A 22,500-nucleotide genomic window follows, 5' to 3' on the forward strand; every position below is an offset into this window, starting at 1 on the left:
ATTACTTGCAGTATGTACCAAACTTTGGCAATTAAAAATATATTGCAAGCTGAAGCACGTGCAAACACTGACAATCCCCGGCCCTGCCATCCTTTTATCTTTTCTTTCATTGATTCTATTTGGCCGGTCCACAACTGTGTCGAGTCCCGATAGTGCTCAAGGGGCACTCCTAGATACAGTGGAGGCACTGTAGTCCACTGCATACCGGCGAATTTTGTGGGTGTCGCGTCCCAGCTTCCATGCCATATCCCAACACTTTTTTCGAAGTTTATCTGGGCACCAGTGTACCTACAAAAGGCTCTTGCAAGGCGCGCCACTCTGCTGCTCCAGCGTGCAATGTAAATTTGTTTATATTTGTAATAAACGAGAGTAGTCTTCGTTTCTTTTAGGGCGAGAAACACGAGTGCGGAGCACAAGAGAGCATTTCTCGGGGGGCAATCAGGGCTATAAGAGACCAAATTACTGCGCTGATATGCTCTTTATGTTAAATGGCACCAAAATAAAATAAAGGAAATATGTAGCAGAGCGTGGTTTCCATCCACGGACCTCTGGGTTATGGGCCCAGCACGCTTCCGCTGCGCCACTCTGCTGCTCCATCGTGCAATGTAAATTTGTTTATATTTGCAATAAACGAGAGTAGTCTTTTCTTTTTAGGGCGAGAAACACGAGCGCGGAGCACAAGAGAGCATTACTCGGAGGGCAATTAGGGCTATAAGAGACCAAATTACTGCGCTGATATGCTCTTTATGTTAAATGTCACCAAAATAAAATAAAGGAAATATGTAGCAGAGCGTGGTTTCGATCCACGGACCTCTGGGTTATGGGCCCAGCACGCTTCCGCTGCGCCACTCTGCTGCTCCATCGTGCAATGTAAATTTGTTTATATTTGCAATAAACGAGAGTAGTCTTTTCTTTTTAGGGCGAGAAACACGAGCGCGGAGCACAAGAGAGCATTACTCGGAGGGCAATTAGGGCTATAAGAGACCAAATTACTGCGCTGATATGCTCTTTATGTTAAATGTCACCAAAATAAAATAAAGGAAATATGTAGTAGAGCGTGGTTTCGATCCACGGACCTCTGGGTTATGGGCCCAGCACGCTTCCGCTGCGCCACTCTGCTGCTCCAGCGTGCAATGTAAATTTGTTTATATTTGTAATAAACGAGAGTAGTCTTTTCTTTTTTAGGGCGAGAAACACGAGCGCGGAGCACAAGAGAGCATTTCTCGGAGGGCAAATAGGGCTATAAAAGACCAAATTACTGCGCTGATATGCTCTTTATGTTTAATGGCACCAAAATAAAATAAAGGAAATATGTAGCAGAGCGTGGTTTCGATCCACGGACCTCTGGGTTATGGGCCCAGCACGCTTCCGCTGCGCCACTCTGCTGCTCCAGCGTGCAATGTAAATTTGTTTATATTTGCAATAAACGAGAGTAGTATTTTTTTTTTTTTTTTAGGGCGAGAAACACGAGCGCGGAGCACAAGAGAGCATTTCTCGGGGGGCAATCAGGGCTATAAGAGACCAAATTACTGCGCTGATATGCTCTTTATGTTAAATGGCACCAAAATAAAATAAAGGAAATATGTAGCAGAGCGTGGTTTCCATCCACGGACCTCTGGGTTATGGGCCCAGCACGCTTCCGCTGCGCCACTCTGCTGCTCCAGCGTGCAATGTAAATTTGTTTATATTTGTAATAAGCGAGAGTAGTCTTTTCTTTTTTAGGGCGAGAAACACGAGCGCGGAGCACAAGAGAGCATTTCTCGGAGGGCAAATAGGGCTATAAAAGACCAAATTACTGCGCTGATATGCTCTTTATGTTAAATGGCACCAAAATAAAATAAAGGAAATAGGTAGCAGAGCGTGGTTTCGATCCACGGACCTCTGGGTTATGGGCCCAGCATGCTTCCGCTGCGCCACTCTGCTGCTCCAGCGTGCAGTGTAAATTTGTTTATATTTGTAATAAACGAGAGTAGTCTTCGTTTTTTTTTAGGGCGAGAAACACGAGTGCGGAGCACAAGAGAGCATTTCTCGGAGGGCAATCAGGGCTATACGAGACCAAATTACTGCGCTGATATGCTCTTTATGTTAAATGGCACCAAAATAAAATAAAGGAAATATGTAGCAGAGCGTGGTTTCGATCCACGGACCTCTGGGTTATGGGCCCAGCACGCTTCCGCTGCGCCACTCTGCTGTTTTTTTTTTCTTTATTGCCTGCTTAGACATTAACACACAAAAAAAAAACAAATCCATATACACAGTGCACCCACATCACATCAGGTGGGATGGTCGCTAAAATTTCTTGAGGCACACCAGCTCATCAAGGATGCTAACCCAGTCTGGGGTTTCGCTTTGTGCACGATACACTTCTCGTAATAGTGACATACTTTCAATGAAGTTCTCTCGCGCAGAGCACACATTCACATCAGCATGACGTACAGCCATTCTTGTTTTCCACAAACTGTGGAGACCCAGCAACATGAACATGTCGAACGGTGGCCCGTCATCGCTTTCAACTGGAAGGAACCGAATTCCATAGGGGTTTATGGGGAGTTCTTTTTTAAGAGTGCGCTGCAAGATGTCCCAGTGAAAGACAGCGTCCCAACACTCAATGAAGGCGTGTTCAATTGTTTCAGGCTTTTTACACAGCCGGCAATCGGTAGTCCAGGGTACGAATATTCCTTTCTGTTCTAGCCATACTTTAACGGGGAGGGTGTTCGTGTGTAGGTGGAAAAAGAAAGTTTTCGCAGCAGGTCTTACAGGCATCCTTTTGACTCGTTTCAGCACATCTTTTCCTGGGCCTCCACAATAAACACTCCTATACAGTGGGATAGGTAACATACTGTCAACTAAATCTGCGTACAGTTTCTTTCTTCTCACTGAGCACAAGTACTCCAGCGAAAAACGTGCGCAGAGTATTCTAAAAGATGCAACGACTTCACGATAGTACCCAGTCGCTCTAGTGATAGCACTAGATGTGGACACAACAAATTCAGGCAGTTCTGTTGCCATTTTCGCCTGAATGACCGTACGGAGGAAAACATTTCTTTCATCTCGCAGGAAGATGAACCGCGATACGATCTGTCTAATGAACAAGTGTGAGAGCCCAAGGCCCCCATTTCGAACTGTGCGAAAAAGATTTGTTCGACTGGATCGCTCCCAAGTGGAGTTCCAGATGAAGGTAGCAAACACTCGATGCATTTTTTGAACGTTTACACGGGACATGAACATTACTTGCAGTATGTACCAAACTTTGGCAATTAAAAATATATTGCAAGCTGAAGCACGTGCAAACACTGACAATCCCCGGCCCTGCCATCCTTTTATCTTTTCTTTCATTGATTCTATTTGGCCGATCCACAACTGTGTCGAGTCCCGATAGTGCTCAAGGGGCACTCCTAGATACAGTGGAGGCACTGTAGTCCACTGCATACCGGCGAATTTTGTGGGTGTCGCGTCCCAGCTTCCATGCCATATCCCAACACTTTTTTCGAAGTTTATCTGGGCACCAGTGTACCTACAAAAGGATCTTGCAAGGCGGACAGCCTCGACCACGCTTTCCCTGTCTTCACAAAAGACGGCGACGTCATCTGCATAAGCTAGCATTTTAACTTCTGCGGCGTGCAGCCTAAAACCACGAATGTTTTCATTCCGTATGACTGCCATACAAAAAGGTTCGAGGTACAGGGCAAAAAGCAAGGGAGACAAGGGACAGCCTTGCCGTACAGACGAGCGGAGTGGCACCCGCGAACTAAGACACTTATTAACTATAAGCTGCATGTAACAGTCTTCATAAGCCATTTTAACGCCATCTACAATGACGCTCCCAACATTACAGTACTGCAGTATAGCGAAAAGCACCTCATGTGACACCCGGTCGAACGCCTTCGCAAGGTCTAGCTGCAACATGGCCACCCGACCCCCAATGGCATCGCAACATTCAAGCACATTCCTTGCAATGTGGGTGTTCGTGAAAATGGTGCGGCCTTTAATGCCACACGTCTGGTGTGGCCCTACAAGCTGCTGAATCACGCTTTGAAATCGTCGAGCCAGTACTTTCATAAATATTTTGTAATCTGTGTTGGTCAGACTTATCGGTCTGTATGAACTTACTGAAAGGAGCTTTTCCCGTTCATCGGTTTTCGGAATTAATACTATGTGCGAAGTGTGGAATGAGGGTGGTACTTTTTTAAATTCATTCGCCTCTGAGAGTAGTCGGTGCAATATACACGCAAACTCCTGACTGAATGCCTTGTAAAAAGCGGCGCCTAGGCCGTCCGGCCCTGGCGATTTGCCTGATGGCAGTTCTTCTATCGCCCTTTCAATCTCGGACACAGCTATTGGTCTCTCAAGACTTTCTCTAACGTCGTCATCCAACCTTGGCATCTCGCTCATGAATTCACTCTCGAAGGCCAGTCCAGAAGGAGTCACATTGCCGAACAATTCGCGATAGTGTTCCACAAAAGCTTTCTCAATCGACGAAGCGTCTGACGTCACCTCGTTTTGAAGACGTATCTGTTGGATCTCATTTCTTGACGCGTGACGCTTTTCATCGCTCATTGCCCGTTTGTTTGGTATCTCACCCATCCATAGGCGTTCGCTTCTAGCGCGTATAACTGCTGCTTTGTATCGCTCGGCGTCGATAACTTCAAGCTCGTGTCTTACTTTCTTTACGTTTTCAGCTAATAGATCGTGACCCGCATTTTGTGCGCTTGACAGATATTCTAGCTGTCTTTGCAGCTCTCTTTGTTTCTGTAATTTATCGTGCTGAAGGCTGCTTCCTCTTTCTATTGCAATGAACTTAACTTGAATCTTAAATTCCTCCCATGTGGCAGTAAAATATTCACCCTCATTTGTCATCAACTCTGTTATCTTTTCCTTAACTCTGCGCACAAATGGTTCATCATCAAGCAGCTTTTCGTTGAATTTCCACATGTTCCAGTTGAATCGTGTTCTTTTAACTTTTTCCCCAATCGAGAAGCTTACCAGGCTATGGTCCGTGAACGATTGCGGTGCGACGTTATAACTATTACAAAGGGTGATCAAGTCGTCAGAAACATACACTCTGTCCAGCCTTGCTCGGCTATTTCGCTGAATGTGCGTGTACTGCGGAATCATACCATCAGTGAGGACTAGGCCCACATCTTCTAAGTTGTGGTCTTCAATTAGTCTGCTCAAAAGGAGAGCACTTTTATCGCGAACCCTTTCCCTTTTTAGTCGGTCTTCCGGAGAACACACACAGTTAAAATCACCAAGTAATATGACAAAGCGATCACATTTTAGATATTGCTCGATACATTCAAAAAACAAAAATCGATCATTCACATTGTTTGGCGCATAAACGCATACGAGCCGCCACAAATCGTGGGAAAAAGAAAAATCTGCAATAAGCAAGCGGCCAGTTTCAGAAACAGTTACACTTTCTTCAATAATACCAGCACTCTTCCGTATTAACAACGCACATCCGCCTGATGTGCCATTCGCATGGCACACGCACACATTGTAATGCGCCGTGAAAGGCGTCACCATGCGATCGGTCTGCTCTTGGGTTTCGACCTTAGTTTCTTGTAAGGCAACTACATCGAGTTCCTTCTCCATACACAAGCGGCTAAGTTGATACTGCCTCCTTCGCGCTCCAAGGCCACGGACATTTAACGTGGCAACTCTCAGTGCTCTCTCTAGTTTCACCGCCATTTATCTGCAAAAGCAAGCCGATCGCACGGTGTCGCTGAAGAACAAGCGATCCAGACACACTGTAGAAAAATTTGCATGCATAACTTTTGCACTGAAAACCGCTCGATCCACACGCGTACCTTTAGAGCGTACGCGAAGCCCCATTCCAAAATGGACGCCATCTCTTCACGACGTTAGTCCGGGCGCCCCAGTAGGCGCCGAGTCCTACTTAGGCGGTTTTGCCGCCGGCCGTCTGTCCGGCGGGATGTTTGGCTTCGGGCGCACGGGCACACGACGACCCGCCTGCGCTTTTGGCGGCGGCTCGTCTTTGGCCCCCTTGTCAAGGTTGCCGTCCAGGCTGCCGTCCAGGTTGCCGGTCGAGTCCCTCGCTCTTTTCATAGCCACATTGCTTGCTCTCGATTCTTCGACGTCCATCAAGGGAGTTGCCGGTCCGTGCTCCGTGGCGGCCTCCTCGGCAGTGGCGGATTTTGCGGCCGATTCTTCTTTGGCTCCTTCGTCGCATGGCCTTTGCACTGCATCTTTCGGGCTCGTAGGCAGCACATTTACCACCTTCGTGGCTTTAGCAGCCGGCACATAAGGTGTTGCAACTATGTCCGCCGGTGGTACTAGCACGCGGGAAGCCTCATCAACGTCAGCCTCATCCATAAACAGGTCAGCCACGTCCTCTCGAAGCGCAGGTCCTGCGACGGATGCGTAAGTCTTAACACATTCCGTATCCTGGTGGCCGTAGCGACGGCATACTGCACATTTCGGGACGCGGCAGTCACGTCGGACATGTCCGGTGTTTCGGCACTTCAGGCAAAGGGGTGCTCTGCCCGGTACCACAACTAGGGTCTGCTCACCAGCTACACGAAGTTGATGGGGCAGGTCTTCTACGGTCATACCCGTCTTCAGAACCAGGGACACCGCCCGTGTCGACGATGCTTTATCTTGAACTCCTTGAACACGCCACTTTTCATGGAAAACGTCCGTGACCTTTCCGAACGGTAACAGGGCTGTCCGTATATTCTCGTCCGACACGTTATGAAGCATCCAATGCAACTTCAGCCGCACGGCCTGATTGGCAGGATCAACGACAATGCACCGATGTTCATTCACCTTGAGGTTCTTGGCGCTTGAAAGCTTTTTCACGCCTTCGTCGCTCTTGAAAGTAACCGCCCAAACGTGGCTCATCTGATACGCCCCTAGGGCGATGACATCGGCAAGTAGGCCTAAGCTAGCCAACGCATCTCGGAAATGTTCCACACGATACGGCCTGGCACGCACATCCGCATGCAGAAAAACTGTATTTAAAACTATCCGACCTGTCGGCAATTGAGGCAGCAAAACTTGGTATTCCGGGTCTTCTGAGGCAAAACTCCTGGTACCGCGGCCCTGCTGGGCCGCTGAAGCCGCTCCTACGTAGCTCATGATCGGCACGTCCGCTCGCTAGCGCGGCAGAAAGCCGAATCCCTGCGCCACTCTGCTGCTCCAGCGTGCAATGTAAATTTGTTTATATTTGTAATAAACGAGAGTAGTCTTTTTTTTTTGTTTTGTTTTAGGGCGAGAAACACGAGCGTGGAGCACAAGAGAGCATTTCTCGGAAGGCAATCAGGGCTATAAGAGACCAAATTACTGCGCTGATATGCTCTTTATGTTAAATGGCACCAAAATAAAATAAAGGAAATATGTAGCAGAGCGTGGTTTCGATCCACGGACCTCTGGATTATGGGCCCATCACGCTTCCGCTGCGCCACTCTGCTTTTTTTTTTATTTATTTATTACCGGTTTTCAATATAACATCGTACATATGAATTTAACACTCATGACACAAATGCAAGCCTCTTGCAAGAGAAAACGAAGGCGAGAAACAAAAAAGCGCTACAAAGCCGTCTATCCGCATAGGACTGACGTTGTCAAATTAAAATTCCTTCATGACTGTCAGAGGTTCGAGCCTCGACAGCCAATCCGGTACACACTTTTGCATTTTCTGCATTTCAATAAATAAGGACATACACTCTCTGAAATACATACGCGCTGGCCGAGCGTCGACGTCGCAATGGTACCCGGCCATGCGAGCTCGCCATATAGAGTGGAGGGCGTTCAGCATAATAAGATCATACGGTACTCCGTCTTCATCTTTAATTGGCAGATACCTGATCCCTTGGGGGTCCACCGGTAACTCCTTTTTCAGCGTTCGCTTTAGCACGTCCCAAAGGAAAACAGCCGCCCAGCAATGCAAGAAAACGTGATCAATGGTCTCCGGCTTCTGACAGATCAAGCAGTGGGATCCCCACGGCACAAGACAGCCTCGTTCTTCCACAAACGTTTTCACAGAGAGCGTTCCTGTGTGGAGCTTAAAAAAGAAGGTTTTAACCCCCGGTGGCACCTGCATTCGTTTCACCCGTTTAAGGACGTCTTGTCGTGGCCCTCCACTGTATATGGTTCTGTATAACGGCACTGGGAACACAATGTCGCACACATCATTATACAGTTTTTTCCTTTTAACTTCAAACAGATAATCATTTGAAAAACGAACTGACAGGAAACGCACGCTGTCGACCACTTCCTTAAGATAACCTCGAAGTTTTCCGGTCATGCTTGCCGTACTAACAACATGTGTCGGCAATGCGTCGCTCAACCTGATCTGACATACGGTGCGCAGAAACGGATCTCGCACATCTCGAAAAAACAAAAAGCGGTTGACAAGTTGGCGAACAAAAAGATGCATCAAGCCCACACCCCCGTCCGTCACCCTTCTGAACAAATTTGTTCGGCTACATCTCTCCCATGATGAACTCCAGATGAAGACCGCAAACACTCTTTGCAGCCTTTGCACATTTGCTCTAGAACAATGCAGCACTTGCATAACATAATATAACTTCGCTATAAAAAACATATTACAAATTGTTGCCCTTGAAAAAATAGACTGGTTAGTGCTTGTCCATTTGTCCACTTTTTGTTTCGTTTCATTAGTTTGGTTCCTCCAGTACTCATCGCTGCTCTTGTACCTATCGAGGGGAACACCAAGATACTTCGTCGGAGTTTTCACCCACTTGACATTAGCGAAGTACTCCGGTGCTGAAAACCACTCCCCGTGCCACAGCCCGAGGGATTTGCCCCAATTGACTCTGCTGCCCGTGACGTCACAGAAATGTTTTACTACAGCAATTGTTTCAGTCACACTTGGTTCGTCTGTGCAACACACTGCAACGTCGTCAGCATACGCTAGCAGCTTCACTTCGGTTTCTGCTAATCTAAAACCACGTATATTGTTGTTTGCGGTGATCACTACACACATTGCTTCTATGTAGATAGCAAATAACAGAGTACTGAGGGGACAGCCTTGGCGCACTGAACGCATGATGTTAATGGGGGCCCCCAGAGACTTGTTAACAATTAACCTTGTAGTGCAGTTCTGGTACGCCAAGGCCACGCCCTCAGTGATGATGGTACCGACATTAACATGATCCAGTATGGCGAACAAAATAACGTGAGCAACACAATCGAACGCTTTCTCGAGATCAAGCTGAAGAACTGCAACGCCGCCACCAGTGACGTCACAGCACTCGAGCACACACCGCATCTTATGGATGTTCGAAAAAATTGACCGCCCTTTGATTCCACATGTTTGATGGTCTGCGACTATTTCCTTTATTACGCCTTGAAGTCTAGTCGCTAAGATCTTCATAAATATCTTATAATCAATGTTTGTTAGTGATATGGGCCTGTAGGATGATACTAATCTCAGTTTATCTAATTTATCATTCTTCGGAATTAGAATCGTGTGCGCTTTCCCAAAAGAAGGTGGCAATGATTTCTGCACGTACGCATCATTAAATACTCCTACTAATATAGGGGCCAGTTCTCTTTTAAATGTCTTATATAACGCCGCACTGAGTCCGTCTGGTCCCGGTGACTTGCCCAAGTTCAAGTCGTCGATTGCCTTTTCGACTTCCCCCTCCATTATTTTCCCTTCTAATCGCTCCTTAGTTTCATCACTCAAACGCGGCATGCGATGCAGAAAGTCTGCTTTGAAACCCTCTAAATTCGCTTCCTGAAATGCAAAGAGCGACTGGTAGTACTGGAAGAAGGCGTGGGCTATGCTCTCGCTATCGTCAACAACGGCTCCATTGATTAAAAGGTTATCGACATGGTTTTGTCGTCCGTGAGCCTTCTCTAACCCGACCGCCCTTTTAGTGGGCGTCTCCCCTGCCGCTAGTGAATCTGCTCTTGCTCGCACGATGGCACCTTGGTAACGCTCTTTGTCGATCTGTTCAAGCTTTTCCTTGACGCTCCGCACATCGTCTTTGTACAGACCAGGCTCTCTGCACTCAAGCGTTATCAGCTGCTGAAGTAGTGTTCGCAAACCCTTTTCTTTATATTCCATCTCAAATTTAAGACAACTTGACCTTTCTATGGCTTTCATTTTAACCTTTTGTTTAAAACATTCCCACTTTTCTGCTATTGTTTCAGCTGCATCTTCGCGTATTTCATTAACAGCATCCCGTACTCCCTTTACGAAAGATTCATCATTTAATAACAACGCATTCATTTTCCAGATCTCCCAATTAAACGCATGTTTGCTTTTCCCTATACCGACATTACATTTTACGAGACAATGATCTGAGAACGATATGGGTTCTACACAATAACCGTGGCATCTTGGAATTGTATCCAGCGAAATGTATATTCGGTCCAACCGCGCATGGCTACTGCCCTGAAAACGTGTAAAAGTCACATCACGCCCCCCTTCCAGACACTCAGAAACGTCTTCGAGTTCATTTTCACTAATTAGTTTTGATAAGATTTCACTGCTTCTGTCCCGCACACCAGGATTATTGGCTCTATCTCTAGCGCTCATTACACAATTAAAGTCTCCTAGCAGTATAACGCGCTTATCACATCGAACATACTGCGAAAGGTTCGAAAAGAAAAGGGCGCGCTCGTCTACTGAATTCGGCGCATATACACATATGACGCGGAACTCAACATCACACAAAATAATATCACAAAAAACAAGCCTTCCAGACTGACAAGAAAAAATACTTTGAATGTGCAGTCCAGGCATTTTCTTCACAAAAAGAATGCACCCCCCAGCGGTGCCTAAGGCATGGCTTACCACCGCAAAATACCTGGTCGTGAAACGGCGCACCATGCTCCCGGTCTCCTCCTCCCCGTCAACCTTAGTCTCCTGGACGGCTAGTACGTCTATATTGGGGTCAGTGACCAAACGTAGCACCTGACTTCGCCTACGACTAGCCGCCAACTAGCCGCCACCGACTAGCCGCTCACTTTTAAAGTGGCAATATTAAGGGACGGTATCTGTGCCATGTTGAGCTAAAGAAAAAAGTAGGCCCGGAGCATGGTGCTTACCGTTCACGACCAGCCCTCGGCTAGCCGCCTCCGGGACCTCCCGGCTTCCCGGCGTTGTTTGTGGGCGCCACTTTGTCCGCAGGTTTTCTCTCAGGTGGGACATTCGGCTTTGGTTTCAAGCTCGTGCGCCTCCCAAGAGGTGTCTTTGTCGGCGGCCCTTCGCTGGTGCCGGTCGCACCGTCGTTGCGGTCCTTAGTCTGGTCATGGGGGCGCTTGACTGGCGCTCCAAGAGTCGAAGTCCGGTCGCAGTCGAGGACGGCCTCCTCCTGCTGCATTGCCGTCGCATCGTTGTCGGGCGGGTCCTCACTACTGCTCCGCGTAGACTGGACCTCAGCGGTCGCGACCTGCAGCATCCCACTCGGCTTCACGGTAGTATCAGCCACCTTGCTGACCACGCCCAAAGGCGTCGTCCCACTGGCTGTCGCTGTCGAGACCTTGTCTAGCGTTCCTTAAGCAGCGTCCTCCGCTTCGGCCACGTCCATGACGTGCTCTGCCGCAACGTCACTAGCTACTGGACCTGTTACGGTGGCATAAGATCTTACGCAGTCATCGTCGACGTGGCCGAAACGTCTACATAAGGTACATCGGGGGACTCTGCACTCACGGCGGACGTGTCCCGTGCCGTGGCAGCGCAGGCACTGCATCGCTCGACCGGGCACGACGACCAAGGCCAACTCTCCGCCGACGCGTATCTGATGTGGCAGGTCCTCCACTTTCATGCCGCTTTTCAATTTGAGAATGACGGTTCTGGTGGTTGAGGTCTTCGTTGCCATGCCTTCGACGCGCCATCGCTCCCGGCTTACCTCCTCCACCTTGCCGAACGCCGCGAATGCCGTCCGAACGTCCTCGTCGGCAACGTCGTACAGCAGCCAGTGAAGCCTTAGCTTCACCTGCTGATCCTGCGGGTCAACGATGACGCATCGTCGTCCCTTAACTTGAAGTTCCTTAAGGTCCAGCATTCTTCTTGTGGCAGTCGCATCGTTCAAGGTCACTGCCCAGACGTGGTTGATCTGGTGCGCCCCTATGCATACCACATCAGGCAGCAGGCCCGTCGACAGAAGGGCGTCCCTGAAATCTTCCACCTTGTACGGTCTCGCACGTACATCACCGTGCAAAAAGACGGTATTAATCACTACTTGACCTTTAGGCAGTTGCGGCAAAATAAAGGCATAATCCTTATCGTCGTTTAGCCTGGTTCCGCGGCCAGAAGTGGCCGCTGTCGCTGCTCCACTGGAGCCCATGATTCTGCTGACCGCTCAGCTCGGCTGCCGGAAGCAGAATGACTGCGCCACTCTGCTGCTCCAGCGTGCAATGTAAATTTGTTTATATTTGTAATAAACGAGAGTAGTCTTCGTTTCTTTTAGGGCGAGAAACACGAGTGCGGAGCACAAGAGAGCATTTCTCGGAGGGCAATCAGGGCTATAAGAGACCAAATTACTGCGCTGATATGCTCTTTATGTTAAATGGCACCAAAATAAAATAAAGGAAATATGTAGCAGAGCGTGGTTTCAATCCACGGACCTCTGGGTTATGGGCCCAGCACGCTTCCGCTGCGCCACTCTTCTGCTCCAGCGTGCAATGTATATTTGTTTATATTTGTAATAAACGAGAGTAGTCTTTTTTTTTTTTTGTTTTAGGGCGAGAAACACGAGCGCGGAGCACAAGAGAGCATTTCTCGGAAGGCAATCAGGGCTATAAGAGACCAAATTACTGCGCTGATATGCCCTTTATGTTAAATGGCACCAAAATAAAATAAAGAAAATATGTAGCAGAGCGTGGTTTCGATCCACGGACTTCTGGGTTATGGGCCCAGCACGCTTCCGCTGCGCCACTCTGCTGCTCCAGCGTGCAATGTAAATTTGTTTATATTTGTAATAAACGAGAGTAGTCTTTTCTTTTTTAGGGCGAGAAACACGAGCGCGGAGCACAAGAGAGCATTTCTCGGAGGGCAATTAGGGCTATAAGAGACCAAATTACTGCGCTGATATGCTCTTTATGTTAAATGGCACCAAAATAAAATAAAGGAAATATGTAGCAGAGCGTGGTTTCGATCCACGGACCTCTGGGTTATAGGCCCAGCACGCTTCCGCTGCGCCACTCTGCTGCTCCAGCGTGCAATGTAAATTTGTTTATATTTGTAATAAACGAGAGTAGTCTTTTTTTTTTGTTGTTGTTTTAGGGCGAGAAACACGAGCGCGGAGCACAAGAGAGCATTTCTCGGAAGGCAATCAGGGCTATAAGAGACCAAATTACTGCGCTGATATGCTCTTTATGTTAAATGGCACCAAAATAAAATAAAGGAAATATGTAGCAGAGCGTGGTTTCGATCCACGGACCTCTGGGTTATGGGCCCAGCACGCTTCCGCTGCGCCACTGTGCTGCTCCAGCGTGCAATGTAAATTTGTTTATATTTGTAATAAACGAGAGTAGTCTTTTTTTTTTTTTTTTGTTTTAGGGCGAGAAACACGAGCGCGGAGCACAAGAGAGCATTTCTCGGAAGGCAATCAGGGCTATAAGAGACCAAATTACTGCGCTGATATGCTCTTTATGTTAAATGGCACCAAAATAAAATAAAGGAAATATGTAGCAGAGCGTGGTTTCGATCCACGGACCTCTGGGTTATGGGCCCAGCACGCTTCCGCTGCGCCACTGTGCTGCTCCAGCGTGCAATGTAAATTTGTTTATATTTGTAATAAACGAGAGTAGTCTTTTTTTTTTTTGTTGTTGTTGTTTTAGGGCGAGAAACACGAGCGCGGAGCACAAGAGAGCATTTCTCGGAGGGCAATTAGGGCTATAAGAGACCAAATTTCTGCGCTGATATGCTCTTTATGTTAAATGGCACCAAAATAAAATAAAGGAAATATGTAGCAGAGCGTGGTTTCCATCCACGGACCTCTGGGTTATGGGCCCAGCACGCTTCCGCTGCGCCACTCTGCTTTTTTTTTTATTTATTTAATGCCGGTTTTCGACATAACACTGAATATACAAATACTACACACATGTCAGGAATACAAGCTTGCGGGGAAGAAAAAAAAGAAAAAAAATTACAATAATGCCGACTGTCCGTATGGGACCGGCGTCGTCAAATTAAAATTCCTTCATGGCTGTCAGAGCTTCTAGCCTCGACAGCCAATCCGGTGCACATTCTTGCAATTTCTGTACATCAACGAACCGCGACATACATTCTCTAAAATATATGTGAACCGGGCGGGCGTCGGCATCGCAATGGTACCCTGCCATGCGAGCCCGCCATATACAGTGGAGTGCATTCAACATAATAAAGTCGTATGGAACTCCCTCTTCATCCTTAATTGGCAGATACCGGATCCCTTGGGGGTCTACAAGTAATTCTTTCTTCATTGTTCGCTTCAAGACGTCCCAGAAGAACACAGCCGCCCAGCAGTGCAAGAACACGTGATCGATGGTTTCGGGCTTCTTGCAGATCAAGCAGTGTGAACCCCACGGCACAAGACAGCCTCGCTCTTCCATAAATGTCTTCACGGAAAGTGTTCCAGTGTGGAGCTTAAAAAAGAAGATTTTAACCCCTGGTGGCACCTGCATGCGTTTCACCCGTTTAAGGACGTCTTGCCCTGGCCCTCCACTGTATATGGCTCTGTATAAGGGCACTGGGAACACAATGTCGCACACATCATTATACAGGGTTTTCCTTTTCACTTGACATAGATAATCTTTTGAAAAACGAACTGAAAGGAAGCGCACACTGTCGACCACTTCCTTAAAGGGACCCTGAAACGCTTTTGACGATTTTCTACAAACGTATTGAGACGTTAGAGTAGGTCCTTCTGATCATTAATTGACACATCTAAGTGCTCCGCGTAAAGCGTGTAATTTATTATAAGGTTTTAAATATGCACATCGCTGCCGATCGCAGCGCACTGCTCGGCGGAATTTTAAGCCGCCCCTACCCATATGACCGAAACACTCATACGACGTCAGTGGGGCGAGCTATCCGATTGGCTGACAGGGGCGCGTGATCGATAATTTTTCCAACTTTATGCTAAACAAATGATCTTCGTAATAGTTGGAATGTTAATTAATTTGTTTTTATGAAAAGAGAGTAACATAAAGAGAATGCACAAGAATAATTTTTCAGTACACTTAAGCACTTCCGGCACACAGCATGTGTCGTCTGCTTGTGTTACAACGTACTCCATCTTGAAGAGAGCTCCGCGGTCAGAGTCGGTCTCAGTCTTTTCGCGAGCACTATGATTCGACTTTGTTGCCTTGTGGACTGCAAACGTAGCGACTGGCAATATGTCAAGCTGCGACATCGTGTCCCTCTGCAAGGCAGCGTACGAGCGAACTGGCTGCTGCGCATCGGACGGCCGCTATCCGATCGGCGCCAGGATTTGCGCGTTTGTGGCCGTCACTTTACACCGGAAGATTACTAACGCAATAGCGTTTCCTGAGTCCGGTATTAGGGAAAACGCAAGCGCAAGGGGACAGAGTCTGGCCGCTTGACTTTACCGTAACGGGATGAGCCATGAGATGAGCAGAAGGGCAAATGCGAATGGTCTGCACGGTGCAGCCACCTGGTGGCACAGAGCTCAACCATACACAGTAGCAGCAACGAAGTGTATTCTTCTTTGCTGCTGGTGTGTATTTTTCGCAGGAGTGTAATCATGAACACGTTGCTTTTATAAATGTTTAAAATGTTTTACACTTCGTTAGAGCAATATTAGCGCTTTGTTTGGCTGGTTAAGCGCTGCATCAACAAGTGTATGGACCGTGCAGACCGATCAGGCCGCTCACGTACGTCTACGCTAAAGTTCCTTCATCAGCTTGAGTTTATGCCTACAGTCATTTGCCGAAATGACCAGCTTGCCTGTGGTTACCGGAATACAAGACACGTTCGGTGCTACGACAGAATGCTCGCAACGCACGCTGCTTCGATAGCTCTCGCTTGGGGTCGACGGCCAAGCGGCTAGCGGAGCGGTCTCGCGCGGGCGGGGGCGGGCTCCAAAACAACCGGAAGTGGACGATGTGACGTCGCATCGTGACGCTGAACCAGTGAAGGCGGAGCTTAGCCCCACTCGCTCGGCGAACGAGTTGAGGAGGAAAAGCATGGCTAGGGAGGAGGGTAGCTTCTAATCGCTTGTAGCTCCATTAATACGTAACGCTTCACTTAAATTGTGGTGCGAATGTTCTACTTAAGCTGTACCCTACGCGTCTACAAAATTTGTCCGAACCGTTTCAGGGGCCCTTTAAGATAACCCCGAAGTTTTCCGGTCATGCTTGCCGTACTAACAACATACGCCGGCAATGCGTCGCTCAACCTGAGTTGACATACGGTGCGCAGAAAAGGATCGCGCACATCTCGAAAAAACAAAAAGCGGTTGACAAGTTGTCGAACAAAAAGATGTGCCAAGCCAACACCCCCGTCCTTCACTCTTCTAAACAAATTGGTTCGGCTAGCTCTCTCCCATGCTGATCCCCAGATGAAGACCGCGAACACTCTGTGCAGCCTTTGCACATTTGCCCTGGAACAATGCAACACTTGCATAACATAATATAACTTCGCTAAAAAAACATATTACAAATTGTCGCCCTTGAAAAAATAGACTGGTTAGTGCTTGTCCATCTGTCCACTTTTTCTTTCGTTTCATTAGTTCGGTTCCTCCAGTACTCATCGCTGCTCTTGTACCTGTCGAGGGGAACACCCAGATACTTCGTCGGAGTTTTCACCCAGTTGACATTGGCGAAGTATTCCGGTGCCGAAGACCACTCCCCGTGCCACAGCCCGAGGGATTTGCCCCAATTGACTTTGCTGCCCGTGACGTCACAGAAATGTTTTACTACAGCAATTGTGTCAGTCACACTTGGTTCGTCTGTGCGACACACTGCAACGTCATCAGCATACGCTAGCAGCTTCACTTCGGATTCTGCCAATCTAAAACCACGTATATTGTTATTTGCGCTAATGGCCACACACATTGCTTCTATGTATATAGCAAATAACAGAGGACTGAGGGGACAGCCTTGGCGCACTGAACGCATGATGTTAATGGGGGCCCCCAGCGACTTATTAACAATTAACCTTGTAGTGCAGTTCTGGTACGCCAAGGCCACACCCTCAGTGATGATGGTACCGACATTAACATGATCCAATATGGAGAACAAAATAACGTGAGCGACGCAATCGAACGCTTTCTCAAGATCAAGCTGAAGAACTGCAACGCCGCCACCGGTGACGTCACAGCACTCGAGCACACACCGCATCTTATGGATGTTAGAAAAAATTGTTCGCCCTTTGATTCCACAAGTTTGATGGTCTGTGACGATTTCCTTTATGACACTTTGAAGTCTGGTCGCTAAAATCTTCATAAATATCTTGTAATCCACATTTGTTAGTGATATGGGCCTATAGGATGATACGAATCTCAGTTTATCTAATTTATCGTTCTTCGGAATTAGAATGGTGTGCGCTTTCCCAAAAGAAGGTGGCAATGATTTCTGCTCGTACGCTTCATTAAATACTTCTACTAATAAAGGGGCCAGTTCTCTTTTCAATGTCTTATATAAGGCGGCGCTGAGTCCATCTGGTCCCGGTGACTTGCCCAAGTTTAAATCGTCGATTGCCTTTTCGACTTCCCTCTCCGTTATTTTCCCTTCTAATCGCTCCTTAGCTTCATCACTCAAACGCGGCATGCGGTGCAGAAAGTCCGCTTTGAAACCCTCTAAATTCGCTTCCTGAAATGCAAAGAGCGACTGATAGTATTGGAAGAAGGCGTGTGCTATGCTCTCGTTGTTGTCAACAACAGCTCCATTCATTAAAAGTTGATCGACATGGTTTCGTCTTCCGTGTGCCTTCTCTAAACCGAGCGCCCTTTTAGTGGGCGTCTCCCCTGCCGCCAGTGCATCTGCTCTTGCTCGCACGATGGCACCTTGATAACGTTCTTTGTCGAACTGTTCAAGCTTTTCCTTGACGCTCCGCACATCGTCTTTGTACAGACCAGGCTCTCTGCACTCAAGCGTTATCAGCTGCTGAAGTAGTGTTCGCAAACCCTTTTCTTTATATTCCCTCTCAAATTTGAGGCAGCTTGACCTTTTTAAGGCTTTCATTTTAACTTTTTGTTTAACACATTCCCACTTTTCTGCTATTGTATCAGCCGCATCTTCGCGTATTTCATTAACCGCATCCTGCACTGCCTTTACAAAAGATGCATCATTTAATAACAAGTCATTGACTTTCCATAGATGCCAATTAAATGCATGTTCCCTTTTCCTTATACCGATGTTACATTTTACCAGGCAGTGATCCGAAAATGACACGGGTACAACGCAATAACCGTGGCATCTTGGAATCGTGTCCAACGAAATGTACATGCGATCCAGTCGCGCATGACTACTGCCTTGAAAACGCGTAAATGTCACTTGACGCTCCCCTTCCAGACATTGAAAAACATCATCAATTTCATTTTCATTAATTAATTTTGACAAAACGTCACTACTTCTATCACGCACGCCGGCATTGTTGGCTCGGTCTCTAGCACTCAACACACAATTGAAGTCCCCTAATAACACAACGCGCTTATTACAGCAAACATATTGTGAGAGGTTCGAAAAAAAGAGGACACGCTCGTCTACAGAATTCGGCGCATAAACGCATATGACGCGAAACTCAAAGTCAGAGATCGTAAAGTCACATAAAACAATCCTTCCATCCAGACAGGACCACACACTTTGAATATGTAAACCCGGCAGCTTCTTCACAAAAAGAATGCACCCCCCGGAGGTGCCTACCGCATGACTCACCACCACAAAGTACCTAGTCGTGAATCGTCGCACCATGCTCCCGGTCTCCTCCTCTCCGTCAACCTTGGTTTCCTGGACGGCTAGTACGTCTATGTCATGGTCCGTTACCAACCGTAGGACCTGACATTGCCTACGACTAGCCGCCAACCCTCGCACATTTAGTGTGGCAATACTAAGTGACGGTATTTCATCCATCTTCATCTAGCGAGAAAAGTAGGCCAGGAGCATGGTGCTTACCCTTCACGACCAGCCCTTGGCTAGCCGCCTCCGGGGCCATCCGGCTTCCCGGCATTGTTTGTCGTCGACACTTTGATCACAGGCTTTCTTTCAGGCGGCACATTCGGCTTTGGTTTGAAGCCCACCCGCCTCCCCTGGGGCGTCTTTGTCGGTGGTCCCTCGGTGGTGCTGGTCGCACCCTCGCCTTGGTCCTTGGTCTGGTCGTGGGGGCGTTTGACCGGGCCGCCAAGAGTCTCAGCCCGGTCGCCGTCTTTCACAGCCTCGTCCTGCTGCATTGCCGTCATACCGTTGTCGGGCGGGTCTTCACTAATGGTTCCCGTCGCGGGGCCCACAGCAGTCGCGCCCTGCGCCTTCCCACTCCGCTTCTCAGTACCTTGAGCAACCGTGCCTTCTGCGCCGACGGTCGACGTCTCGCCGAATGCCGCTGTCGGTACCAGGTCTCCGATGCCTGTAGCGGCGTCCTCCGTCTCGACCACGTCCATGACGTGCTCTGCGGCTACGTCGTTCACTGCTGGGCTTGTCACGGCGGCGTAGGATTTGACGCAGTCGGCGTCAACATGACCGAACCGTCTGCAGCGAGAACAGCGCGGAACTTTACACTCCCGGCGGACGTGCCCCGTGCCTTGGCAGCGCAGGCACTGCATGGGTCGACCAGGGACGACCACCAATGCCAGCTCTCCGCCGACGCGGACCTGATGAGGAAGGTCTTCCATTTTCACGCCGCTTTTCAGCTTTAGAAGCACAGTCCTGGTTGTCGACGTCTTGTCGCCCAGGCCATGGACGCGCCACCTTTCCCGGCTTACCTCCTCCACCTTGCCGAAAGCCATGAACGCCGTCCGTATGTCCTCGTCTGCAACGCCATAGAGCAGCCAGTGAAGCCTAAGCTTCACCTGCTGGTCTTGCGGGTCCACGATGACACACCGTCTTCCCTTCACTTGCAGTTCCTTAAGGGCCATGAGGCGCTTCGTCGCAGTGGCGTCAGACAGGGTCACCGCCCAGACGTGGTTTATCTGGTACGCCCCTATGCATACCACGTCCGGCAGCAGTCCCGTCGGCAGAAGGGCGTCTCGAAAATCTTCGACCTTGTAAGGTCTGGCGCGTACATCACCGTGTAAAAACACGGTGTTAAAGGCAACTCGTCCTTTCGGCAGCTGAGGCAAAATAAACGGATAATCCTTATCGTCGTCGGTGATCCTGTTTCCGCGACCAAAAGTGGTCGCTGTCGCTGCCCCGGAAGAGGCCATGACCCTACGATCCGAACAGCTCGGCTGCCGGATGCAGAATGCGCTGCGCCACTCTGCTGCTCCAGCGTGCAATGTAAATTTGTTTATATTTGTAATAAACGAGAGTAGTCTTTTTTTGTTTTAGGGCGAGAAACACGAGCGCGGAGCACAAGAGAGCATTTCTCGGAAGGCAAGCAGGGCTATAAGAGACCAAATTACTGCGCTGATATGCTCTTTATGTTAAATGGCACCAAAATAAAATAAAGGAAATATGTAGCAGAGCGTGGTTTCGATCCACCGACCTCTGGGTTATGGGCCCAGCACGCTTCCGCTGCGCCACTCTGCTGCTCCAGCGTGCAATGTAAATTTGTTTATATTTGTAATAAACGAGAGTAGTCTTTTCTTTTTTAGAGCGAGAAACACGAGCACGGAGCACAAGAGAGCATTTCTCGGAGGGCAATTAGGGCTATAAGAGACCAAATTACTGCGCTGATATGCTCTTTATGTTAAATGGCACCAAAATAAAATAAAGGAAATATGTAGCAGAGCGTGGTTTCGATCCACGGACCTCTGGGTTATGGGCCCAGCACGCTTCCGCTGCGCCACTCTGTTGCTCCAGCGTGCAATGTAAATTTGTTTATATTTGTAATAAACGAGAGTAGTCTTTCTTTTTTTTTAGGGCGAGAAACACGAGCGCGGAGCACAAGAGAGCATTTCTCGGAGGGCAATTAGGGCTATAAGAGACCAAATTACTGCGCTGATATGCTCTTTATGTTAAATGGCACCAAAATAAAATAAAGGAAATATGTAGCAGAGCGTGGTTTCCATCCACGGACCTCTGGGTTATGGGCCCAGCACGCTTCCGCTGCGCCACTCTGTTGCTCCAGCGTGCAATGTAAATTTGTTTATATTTGTAATAAACGAGAGTAGTCTTTTCTTTTTTAGAGCGAGAAACACGAGCGCGGAGCACAAGAGAGCATTTCTCGGAGGGCAATTAGGGCTATAAGAGACCAAATTACTGCGCTGATATGCTCTTTATGTTAAATGGCACCAAAATAAAATAAAGGAAATATGTAGCAGAGCGTGGTTTCGATCCACGGACCTCTGGGTTATGGGCCCAGCACGCTTCCGCTGCGCCACTCTGCTGCTCCAGCGTGCAATGTAAATTTGTTTATGTTTGTAATAAACGAGAGGAGTCTCTTTTTTTTTTTTTACGGCGAGAAACACGAGCGCGGAGCACAAGAGAGCATTTCTCGGAGGGCAATTAGGGCTATAAGAGACCAAATTACTGCGCTGATATGCTCTTTATGTTAAATGGCACCAAAATAAAATAAACGAAATATGTAGCAGAGCGTGGTTTCCATCCACGGACCTCTGGGTTATGGGCCCAGCACGCTTCCGCTGCGCCACTCTGTTGCTCCAGCGTGCAATGTAAATTTGTTTATATTTGTAATAAACGAGAGTAGTATTTCTTTTTTTTTAGGGCGAGAAACACGAGCGCGGAGCACAAGAGAGCATTTCTCGGAAGGCAATCAGGGCTATAAGAGACCAAATTACTGCGCTGATATGCTCTTTATGTTAAATGGCACCAAAATAAAATAAAGGAAATATGTAGCAGAGCGTGGTTTCCATCCACGGACCTCTGGGTTATGGGCCCAGCACGCTTCCGCTGCGCCACTCTGTTGCTCCAGCGTGCAATGTAAATTTGTTTATATTTGTAATAAACGAGAGTAGTCTTTTCTTTTTTAGAGCGAGAAACACGAGCGCGGAGCACAAGAGAGCATTTCTCGGAGGGCAATTAGGGCTATAAGAGACCAAATTACTGCGCTGATATGCTCTTTATGTTAAATGGCACCAAAATAAAATAAAGGAAATATGTAGCAGAGCGTGGTTTCGATCCACGGACCTCTGGGTTATGGGCCCAGCACGCTTCCGCTGCGCCACTCTGCTGCTCCAGCGTGCAATGTAAATTTGTTTATGTTTGTAATAAACGAGAGGAGTCTCTTTTTTTTTTTTTTTTACGGCGAGAAACACGAGCGCGGAGCACAAGAGAGCATTTCTCGGAGGACAATTAGGGCTATAAGAGACCAAATTACTGCGCTGATATGCTCTTTATGTTAAATGGCACCAAAATAAAATAAACGAAATATGTAGCAGAGCGTGGTTTCCATCCACGGACCTCTGGGTTATGGGCCCAGCACGCTTCCGCTGCGCCACT

General features: G+C 48.1%; 6 non-coding genes across 6 annotated transcripts; all 6 read right to left on the reverse strand.

The window, feature by feature from the left end:
* Positions 1–783: 783 nt before the first annotated feature.
* On the reverse strand, positions 784–855 carry TRNAM-CAU (transfer RNA methionine (anticodon CAU)). Its single transcript has one exon. It is a non-coding gene; the product is annotated as a tRNA-Met (tRNA).
* Positions 856–1,314: 459 nt separating this feature from the next.
* TRNAM-CAU (transfer RNA methionine (anticodon CAU)) lies at positions 1,315–1,386 on the reverse strand. The gene has a single exon. It is a non-coding gene; the product is annotated as a tRNA-Met (tRNA).
* A 733-nt stretch (positions 1,387–2,119) lies between these two features.
* On the reverse strand, positions 2,120–2,191 carry TRNAM-CAU (transfer RNA methionine (anticodon CAU)). Its single transcript has one exon. It is a non-coding gene; the product is annotated as a tRNA-Met (tRNA).
* Positions 2,192–13,078: 10,887 nt separating this feature from the next.
* On the reverse strand, positions 13,079–13,150 carry TRNAI-UAU (transfer RNA isoleucine (anticodon UAU)). Its single transcript has one exon. It is a non-coding gene; the product is annotated as a tRNA-Ile (tRNA).
* Positions 13,151–21,356: 8,206 nt separating this feature from the next.
* On the reverse strand, positions 21,357–21,428 carry TRNAM-CAU (transfer RNA methionine (anticodon CAU)). The gene has a single exon. It is a non-coding gene; the product is annotated as a tRNA-Met (tRNA).
* Positions 21,429–22,160: 732 nt separating this feature from the next.
* On the reverse strand, positions 22,161–22,232 carry TRNAM-CAU (transfer RNA methionine (anticodon CAU)). Its single transcript has one exon. It is a non-coding gene; the product is annotated as a tRNA-Met (tRNA).
* Between the last annotated feature and the right edge of the window lie 268 nt (positions 22,233–22,500).

The sequence above is a fragment of the Dermacentor variabilis genome, unplaced genomic scaffold (assembly GCF_050947875.1).
Source record: "Dermacentor variabilis isolate Ectoservices unplaced genomic scaffold, ASM5094787v1 scaffold_13, whole genome shotgun sequence".
NCBI classification, from domain to species: domain Eukaryota; kingdom Metazoa; phylum Arthropoda; class Arachnida; order Ixodida; family Ixodidae; genus Dermacentor; species Dermacentor variabilis.